Raw genomic sequence first — 10642 nt, 5'->3', positions numbered from 1 at the left:
CTGCCTTGTGATGGCTGGGTGTTGTGTGCTGTCCTTAGTTTAGTTAGGTTTAAGTAGTTCTAAGTTCTAGGGGACTGATGACCATAGATGTTAAGTCCCATAGTGCTCAGAGCCATTTGAACCATTTTTACTAAAATGAAGTATAAGTGACTCATTTTGCTGACGCTGAAATTAAGAAGATGCACAGCAAGGTAACGTGACAATTTTATTCTTCTTGTCAAAAGCATTTTGGTGGAATGTACTTACCGAAAATTCTCAAGTACTTTGCGTGTGAGAAATTAGTACCTTGCTTGTTCAGATTTAGGCTCAAAGGATAGTTCAAACAGAAAGCGTAACTTCTTGTCAGATGTTGAGAACTGATCTACATAATTTTAGCGCTGGTATGAAACAAACGATCATAACCAAAGTTAATATATCGACAACCCCTTTAACGATATTCTAAAACGAACTGTCTACTGATAGAATATATTAGTATAGTAGATTTCTTATAAACAATACATATTTTAAATTACAGGCTAAAACGAGTATTTCGTACGTAAAACCATAATTTTTACGGCAATAATATATTAAATATTGAAAGCAGCGGTAGCATTGAGAAGTAAAAAATAGAGGGATGTATGAAGATACTATCTTTTAACTGTCTATACTTATTATCAACAAAAGAGCGTAAAGCAGTGTTTATTTCGACAAAATCGTTGCTTTTGCACAAAATATTTAACTTTCAAAAAACCAAGCTAATGAATGGAAAGCTGAGGAAATTTACGTACAAATTGATGTATGATACATGCGTATAGTGTTAAATTATGGTTTTTACTTATGTTTCAGAAGTTGTGTGCACTTGACTCAGGACAAAGCGAGGGCTTAAATGGCTGGTAGCCATCTGGTGTGGGGCATATTGTTTGGCATTCGTGGAGCAGTCGGCTTAGAGTATGTATATGCGATGCAAAGATAATGTCTCGAGTATGTCGAAATTCCTTTATGTATTGAATTGTGGGTTTGTAAATTCGTGCGTGTCAGTAGCGAATACTTCGACATATTTTCAGCCTGTGAACTTTGAATATTTCGTGTTCGGTGAACTAATCTGAACTCTAAAGCTTTACTGCGGTTATTTGCGAGTGATCTGCACTCGTAATTTAACTAGCTCATAATCGAGGAAACACAAACTTGCACTAACCGAAATTTGATTAATTGTCCGAGATTTTTCCGAAAGTTTACGCGATACATAAAGTGTGGTACTGTTCCAGTTTGGTTTAAGCTCTCGCACAGGTATTTATTAATTCTATATATGAAGATAGTAACTGTTCTCGAAAGAACAGCTACCATTGATGACTGTGCAGCTTCTCTACAATAAACGATAATTAACTGAAACCCTCAGCTGCCGACAACTGTTTTTGACATAGCAGGAGGTCCCGGGTTCGAGTCCCGGTCGGCGCACACATTTTCAGCTGTTCCCATCAAGGTATGTCAACAACACATGTCGGCAGCTGAGGGTTTCAGTTAATTATCGTTTATTTATTAATTCGATGAGAAGCCGTTATTAAGTTGTGACATGCTGAAAAAACGAATAAACGCTGTTTTCGTAAATCTTAGAAATACTGTGAGTAGTGAATATTATTTTTCACAGTAAATTTTTGCCTGCATTTATTCGAATTCTATGCTCGTATTCTAGGGTAATGGAACAAGTGCATGTAACTGGTCATTATACCTTAGCATAGCCAACTCTTAGAAATCTAGCCACGCATTTAGAGGCCTTATGAAGAGTGACAGTCAAATGATTTTCAGTTTATTATTCGTTTGGGTGGATGTGGGGACACACGGACTAAAGTAAATGCAACTCCTTTTTGGGATCAACACGTTAGCAGCATTTGTGCAAATAATATTGCTGTACATCGCTGCTCATGTCACCAAGGGTGGGAGATGACTTGATGGATCATGTCAGACAAACAACTGATATGTACTTTATACCACAGACTGGGTACAATGATGTCTTCTGTGTGTGACTAATTTTATGTCCAGCGTGCATACTTCACAAAACACAAATGATTATGAGTACGAGATTTTTCATAAACTTCGACTTTAAGAATTCTGCTCGATGTGAAGACTCCCAGTGCTACAATTAGATCATCTGAACTTTGTAGCTTGGCCTGCATACGTCTCTGCAGGGCTGCTATTCTGGCGGTATGTCTGCGTATCCGTAAAACATTAACAGAGTTTGCTGGAAGACCTCGGCTTACGGATTCCCAGCAAACTGCACCCCAGGCATGATCAATCGGCGATACGTAAGTCAATTGTGCCAGCTAAGCACGTAGTAGTATTCGTCGTTTTTCGAAAGGAACAGGTTGGTGGTTGCACATTTCTCGCCACATACTGCCGGAAATTGTTCTACTGAGTAATGGCATGTGAAATTGAAAGGAAGGGAAGAAATATCGAAGACTGAGCGACCCCCCCTGAAGCTGCGGGTGCTATTCCGTTTTCTCACAACACCTATGAGTCTAGATGATATTTTATAATCAGTGGCGACCTAAACCGTTAGAGTTGGCGTTTATCCACAATGTCACTCCAAGCCGCCATTGTACAGCCACCACTACGGCGTATAACACGTAAGACAGGAAGGTGAAAACTTCTTGACGTGTTATTAAAAGACTGTTTACGATGATAAGTGCACTCATTTTTGGAAAAAGTCCCAACGTTGTGTAGACTCCATTCAAAAAGTACAAATATGAAGCTTCAGCGTAGTAGCCACCTGCAGTTTCCATCATATCTCCATTGGATTCAAAGTATTTTCACGTATCAAGATACGGAAATAGGAGTAAGTCAGATAAGCAGAATTTAGTGAACTAGATTGAAGTACAATATTTCGAACTTTAAACCCCACAATTTGCCTATTGTCACAAAAAAAATTTGGGTTCAGCATCCTGACGAAGATGAAAGCCACACGTCTTGATCGACGCTACTTCTCAGACATCAGTCACCAGTTTGTCTAGAGGACTTCAATATATTAGTTTCCAGAATGACTTTTCACTCTGCAGTGGCGACTGCGCTGATATGCAACTTCCAGACACATTAAATCTGGGTTCCAGATCGAGACTCGAACTAGGGACATTCATTTTTTGAGGGCAAATGTTCTACCAACTTCTATTACTTTCCTTTAATTGTTGTTTTAATTGTTTCTTTAGTATTTTACTTCTTTAGTTCCTTTTGATTTTAAATTTTTGGCCCATTTTTTTAACGTGGAACGCTTCATGATTTTTCGTGTAATCCTTTCGCAGCGGCCATACTAATCTTCTGTGTATCTTTCAAATTTTAGTATATTTGCCACTGAAACAAGTACGAGTCTGACTGCCTTCCAAGGCTGGAGATGAGGAACTAGCAGAAGTGAAGCTGTGAGGACGGGTCGTGAATATTTTTTTATTTATTTATTTTTCATTTTTTTTACCTTCGAGGAGGGGGAAATGTTGGTACACCACTTGCCAATGAAAGAGAAAGGTCCCTATTTTTAATCGTCCAGAAACTATCAACATGTTTGTTGACATTCTTCAATTACTCCTGGCGCATTTCATGACGAAAGTGTTCACGTGTGAACAGTCGGGTGTTAGTTTCCAACGGGCACAATATTTCGGTAAGCGACCACGTTGCCCTCATCAGCTGCGCTGACGAACTGACCGCCGAGGAGCCGGCGCTGGGCTTTTATCTCCTCCCGCCACCCGTCGCTCTCAATCTATCAGTTCCGAACGCGGTCCGCGCTTAGGCGCCGAGAGTCCAGCGTCCGTTCCCTTCGCGGTCCGCGCCCATGGGAGCGTGCTGGTGGTGTCTTCTTAGTATCTCTGCCTGCTCTCGAACTCTTTTTACTTCGCTTGCGAACACTGGTCTCCTCCTACTGGTTTAACAGGTTGTGTTGTTTCTCTACTGTACATTGTGGGCACGTGCCGGCCGTGGTGGCCGAGCGGTTCTAGGCGCTGCAGTCCGGAACCGTGTGACTGCTACGGTCGCAGGTTCGAATCCTGCTTCGGGCATGGATGTGTGTGATGTCCTTAGGTTAGTTAGGTTTAAGGAGTTCTAAGTTCTAGGGGACTGATGACCTCAAAAGTTAAGTCCCATAGTGTTCAGAGCCATTTGAACCATTTGAACTGTAGTTATCTGACTGAAGACAAGTGAAAGCATGAAACGCGTTCAAAATTATTCAAAACACGTGACAAGTTTGATTTCTTCGAGTAAAAACGCATCATTTTGCAGTAAAGACATGCACTTCTTAACTTCAACACGGTGTAGGAAATATGAAAATGAAACAATTTTTCGTTTATCAGTGTGATCTACAACGAAAACATTTGAAGAGACAGGCTGTTAGAAACTGTGTTCAATAAATGGGAGACCCAGAACATCTATTGAAGTTGCACGTGAAGGCAGAATACTAGCGGCCGCCTCTTTGTGTATGGGATGCAGTATGCATGGCTTTTCAAAACTAAGTTGTATTTCGTACTACACTGCGTGCTGTATCCTTAAAATTATCCTCAGTGTCTACTTATATCCATCATGCAGACGGACTGAATCCTGGAAACATGACACGATTGATTTAAAAAAAATTAATAATTAAAAATGAAATATAAGTGGCGATCAAACAGTTCCTGTTCGAAAGCCGTACAGTCCATAAACGGAATGCTAATCAGACAAAATCGCCGCGAACATTGAGGCAATTATCCCACCGACGCTCCAGGTTGAAGATACTCGTCTGCTGAAACCACGTGCCCTTCTGCGTGAAGAGGACCCTAACTGACTGCTGCACATCCTCGTCCGACAGAAATCGGCGACCCTTCCAAGTCATTTCTGAAGGACCGGAGCCTTGATAATCGTAAGGGGAGAGATCCGGACTATCGACTGTGCGCTCGACAGTTTCCCACTTGTCCCCAATGGATGAGGCTGGCGTCCCATATCTACCGGCATTTTGTGCCGATTAGCGACCGGCACGGATATTGGCGCATCACTAGCAACTGTGGTTTTCGACAGACATGCTGCCCCATCCACATGTTTCATTAGCCGATGGATGTCAACCGGTCTTTGTCCTTCGGCAACCAAGAGAAGAGTAATAGCACGTTGATCCTGTTTGGACGCATTTGGTAGTAATGTCGCCATAGCTCACTTTTCCGCATTTACCCTTCGCGTGCCGAAAAATTTTGAATACCACACTAATCCCTTGACTACATATCGCTGCTTATATACCCGCATCGGAGACGCGCTACGTTGGTACGCGCTACACCAACGCCCTCAGACGGAAGTTATTTGATCGCCTGTTGCAGAAAGATTACTAAGTGCCCCACAGACAAGAACACTGCCTTCTCCCTTAGTGATACTAGAAGTGCGTAAAACTCTGGATGCAGGAGACATAGGGCCGACATGTGCTACATTTCAGCCATACATGTCCCAAGGAACAAGCACGGCGGCTACACCCGTTATGAAGTACATGAGGACGGGTCGTGAGTCATGCTTGGGTAATTCAGTTGGTAGAGAATTTGTCCGCGAAAGGCTAAGGTTTCGATTTCGGGTCTCGGTCTGGCACACAGTTTTAATCTGCCAGGAAGTTTCATATCAGCGCACACTCCGTTTCAGAGTGAAAATCTCATTCCCAGTTGTGAATACGAGCAACAGTCAGTTGTATAAGGGAATGGCGGCACTGAGAAACTGTGCCGGACCGGGACTCCAACTTGGATTTCACGCTTTACGCGGTTGGTGGTCTTTATTGCTTTGGCTATCCGTGCACGACCCACGACCACACCAAGATTTCCATACGTCGTCCTTCCTATGCCACAGCCTGTACCCGTACACGCATTATGTAAATCCAGTACGAGAGAGGGCGTTTAATTAAATGTCTCTGCCTGCTACCAGTGGACCATTATGTCGCAAGTGGGTCATGTCGACGACATTGTCTGGCGAGTAAGGAATAAGCCGTCTGCCGAAAAGATGACAGAAAACTAAATGAAACGAGACTAGCATATTCGTTAGCTCATAGCCCACTTTGCAAGAAACTGGGACAGACACAGCAGTTAACAATCTATTAAGCGAATGTACCAGAATGAGCAGGATACATTCGGTTCGGCCATTAGAAACCGAGCTTCCTGAATGTGCAACCAACCGCTGAGTTGGCTCGACTGACGTCAGCCACAATCCAACACGCAGCCGAATCAGCAATAGTCTAGGTTGCTGCAGTAGAACGAGGACTTGTGAACACTGTGAATAAATAACTGAACTCTAATAATGTGTTACTGGCGTCGTTAAGGCTCCACACGTTTCCAACAGCTATCCTGACTTCATGCAAAGGTGTTTCCACCCGGCCCTCTGTAAAGTGGTGCCAGACGTTTGCACTCCTAAGCCGTCAACAGAGAATTTGGCAGTGGAAGTGTTCGACTCCAACTCTCGGAATTTCTAGGCAGTGATCTGCATTTACGACGGTCACGCATCGCGACAGTAACCGCAATGCGACGAGAAAGAAAAAAACTTATTCTTTTACTTTAATTGTGATATGGCCGAGTTTAGGCGCATTGATCGGCATGCTGTGTTCAAAGTATCTTTTTTGAAAGCAGTGGAACCTATTGACTTATCGAAATTTAGAGTAAATTGTAAAGACACAAATTTGCTACCATCGTTCATTCCAGTAACTTGTTCTACTTGTAGGACAAGTGTAGTGTGTGACGCTGGGCGAAGATCAGGTAGAAGTAGTAGAATCTAGTTTCGTACATCGTAAGTTGTATTTTTCTTGCTCGGTATATCTTGCTCTATTTGAAGCACAGATTTTCAGAATAAAATTAAGTTAGTGGTAAATTGCACAAAGATGCTGGGCACGAGGTCAGCTAGCACTAGTGAGAGTATAATCGCTCTGACGAAACAAGTATCAGAATTGTTAGAAGTAAATGCTCAATAAAAGTTACGCGATAATGAATTGCTGGTTCAGTTCGAATCTCTGCGGACTGCGCAAGAGTCTCACTCGGGTTCGAGTAAATTTAAGTCTCCAGTAGCAATTTCCCACTGCTCATTAGATCGTTCAGTAGCTAACCTAATCATACTCTCCTCCAGCGTGGTCATATAAAACTACTCTGCGGATTGCCAATTTACGCCTTATGGGTGTAGCCAATACGTACGTGATGTATCACGAAACGCTGAGCAATTCAAATTCATTTGAGCAATTAACGGAAGGTTTGCGTAAGATGTACCGTAAGCAGAAAAGTTGAGTGGGTTCACACAGAAGGCAAATGAGACTGTGGAGACTTTGTCAGACAAGATCGAAGAAGTAAATGCGCAGATGTATGAGTTGCCTCCTTAGCAGGACCTAACAATTTCTTGCAATGTATATTAAAACTCGTGTTCTCTGATGGTCTACACTGTCTGATCAAATGTATTCGGACACCTATCACTATCGCAGTGAACGGACGTATAGGGTATCCCTTGCAAAGCAGCAGGTACATATTCGCTAGTTGTAGCTGGAGTCAACCAAAACAAATACTGCTCCTCATAGACATGAGCGAATAAAACGTTTGATTGTGTCCCATTATAAACAAAACGATTTTAAAGATGAATTTTATGTGGTCATTCGATACTCGTTTAATCGGTATATATTACCAGACATTAAGAATAGCCAGTACTGAACATAGCAAAGAGTTAATCTATCCATGTTAGCTACCCAGTTCGATTCCCCTTGTACAGTGCCCCCTACACGGATTCCTTGCTTATACTCTTCGCATTTCCGAGTATAACTTTTTTTAAAAAATAGATTATTTTCTTGCAGTTATCAGATGTCGCTACCAGTGTGCTATGTGGAATTTTCAGGTATCAAGTACCCTCCGCCATATACAAGATGGGTGCACTGTTGGACTGTGATGTAACAGTTACTGACATTTTCAAACGCTGCACTCTGACAGATTAACGCAGAAGTAATTCGGCGGAAACTTTGCAGACAGAAGTGGGAATTTTGCAGCAGTTGGCTTTCAATCTGCTTTGGCAGTAATTTTGCTTTGCAACCGGACGCACTGAATATCTTGAAGACAATTATCTTTTATTGGTTAGAATGTAGGGGCAGACAGATTAACAGTTCTTCAGGGCAATGACCAAATATGCCTCGCTGCTGAATTTTTAATTACATATTATTGCTTAGTTTCCTCTCTCTGTTACACATTATCCTCCTCATGTAGCAGAAATCCTCTTTCTACTGTGGCAGAGTGTTTCACAGAGATAAGTCATCAACTGCACCTGAATCTAACAACTGACGTTCCAATACTGTTTAAAGTCACCATCTGAAAAACACCGTAAACAGAAGACTTTTTAAGAAGTTTTTCTTTTGGCAGGATAGCGGATAAGAAAGAAAATATTTGAAATTTTTGCATACACATTTATATACAGAAACAAGTCTTTGTTTTCTTGGTGTAGTTGTAATAACGTTCAGCATAAGTTTTGACTTAAATCTGCATCCAAATTATTTAACTTTTTCTCTTTTAATCAGAATCACTTCTATTCCCGAATTCTTTCGTCTCTTTCACAACGTTCAGTCCACCACATTGATATTCAGGGTAACTATTCTTCTTACTCTGATTCAGATGGGAGTGAATATGTACAAACGAATTTTTCATCCATCGTTTAGTATACTAAAAGTCCATAGATCAAAAGATTTCTGCGACCACTCCAGTGTATGATCAATTTCCCTTGGTACTTACATTAAATGCTTATGTTTTTTGTACATCACTCGTATCCAGATTTTTAGGTACACTGTGTTCTAAGTAATATATGACCCTTGCCTGCGCACCTACAGTATATTTTTGTTTTTCCAACTACAGTTTATATACATCCTTCACAACAAGCGTTTCGATCTATTTTCTTCTTTCTGTCAAACCACTCCAAGTTCCAGTTATTTTACGTAAAAATAACCTTTAACTGCACTATCTTTGTGGTTGAACTGGTTTAATAGGATATGATTTAGATCTATTTGATAAATTTCTTCTTTATCTTACGACTTGTTGAATAACATTAATCGTGGGAATCAACCTTAATTTGCCAGTGCCTTAATTGTATCGCAGAGAACGATGTCCTAGATAGAGAAAAATATGCTTCTTTACCTTCACTCTTATGTACAATACACAGTGTCTATCGTCTTTGCGACGAATTTGCTCCTATTTTATAGGTGGAGACTTAAAACTGTAGACTGACAGGCTGCATGGCCATAACCTGTTCTTGGTCTTTATTTTAGGCGAGCCGTCTAGGGCGCTGCAGTCATAGACTGTGCGGCTGGTCCCGGCAGAGGTTCGAGTCCTCCCTCGGGCATGGGTGTGTGTTTTTGTCCTTAGGATAATTAGATTAAGTAGTGTGTAAGCTTAGGGACTGATGACCACAGCAGGTAAGTCCCATAAGATTTCACACACATTTGAACATTTGAACATGGTACAACACTTTAACAAGATCCTGGATTACTCGCTCTCTCCACTAGTGTTAGCGGGCACATGGGACGCTTGTGGTCATTGCCCACGTGACGAAGAGCGCTCAAGAGACTATTTCTCTCGCTCTCATCTATCAGGTGGGTGAAATGCTTCTACCTTTGCGACACAGAGCGCCATTCGCACTCCAGTAGTGTAATTAGCATTGTAGTGGAGGGACAACGAACCCAGTAGCACAGCACTATGTGGTCGGATAGTGCTTAGGCTACGCACATTTGTGGAGCAGATAACGGAAGGTGCTTTCTGTTTGCGTTAAATTAAATGGGTAACTCTACTACTCCTGTCCCGCGCCTGTGGTGGTTGTGGTAACAGGACAGGCGGGAGAAATTGTTCGTAGTGCAGTTTAGCGTATTTTTTATTTGTGTAAAAGCCCGTCTGTTTAAATGCTCCTACTCGGATTTCCAGCTGTTACTGACATCTCTGCCAGAATATTCAAGTGTACTACTCTTGTAAGGCATTCCGTTAGCAATGTCATTGTTTTACTCCATCAGAAAGTCATTTTTATGTCGGTGGTGGTGGGTTGCAGAGCAGGTGGTCTGGGGTAGTTATTTACAGCACGAATGTAATGATGTCGTGTGTGTGTTTGTGTGTGTGTGTGTATACTTGGATTTTCTGCTGCTATTTACAAGTCTGCTGTAATGTTACCGTGTCAGACTTCCCTATGAATGCCTTACAGTAACGTCATTATCTTTAACCCACTAGGAAAGCAGGAATACGTTCCATGTAGACTTGGCATGAAGTAATAGCCCATTCTTTGTAGTGCCTTTATTATTTAATATATCACTGTCGTTATTCCACATTTAATATGGGATATAAGTGTTTTCTTTTTTAAAATGATTCTGTGCTAATTGTATTTACCGATGTCTTAGGATGACTCTCTTGTAAAGTGGGAACAACACGGTCAAAAAATGTTACAAATTACCACAAAAATATAAATAGCAATGAGAGCAGGTCACACATTTGAGTGCGTTTTAACTCGCTATAACAGTAATGAGAGGAAGAGGTTGATATAGTTAAATTCCACTGTGCAGTTCCTTTTTATTAGTGTTGGGTGTGGTGGCTGATCTGTGTGATGGTCGTTTCACTATGGCACAAGAACAAGGGGAGAGGGGCGGGGAAAGGTGAACTTGTTTCCCCACTTCCCGTCTCCCTATTGGATTACATCAATCGGGAGA

At 41.6% G+C, this 10642-nt stretch overlaps 1 non-coding gene across 1 annotated transcript; it reads right to left on the bottom strand.

The window, feature by feature from the left end:
• Window positions 1-3224: 3224 nt before the first annotated feature.
• Window positions 3225-3327, bottom strand: LOC126163351 (U6 spliceosomal RNA). The gene has a single exon (XR_007535237.1). It is a non-coding gene; the product is annotated as a U6 spliceosomal RNA (small nuclear RNA).
• Window positions 3328-10642: the final 7315 nt, after the last annotated feature.

Source organism: Schistocerca cancellata, chromosome 2, assembly GCF_023864275.1.
Source record: "Schistocerca cancellata isolate TAMUIC-IGC-003103 chromosome 2, iqSchCanc2.1, whole genome shotgun sequence".
NCBI lineage: Eukaryota > Metazoa > Arthropoda > Insecta > Orthoptera > Acrididae > Schistocerca > Schistocerca cancellata.
This window is presented reverse-complemented; position numbering and strand designations above follow the sequence as displayed.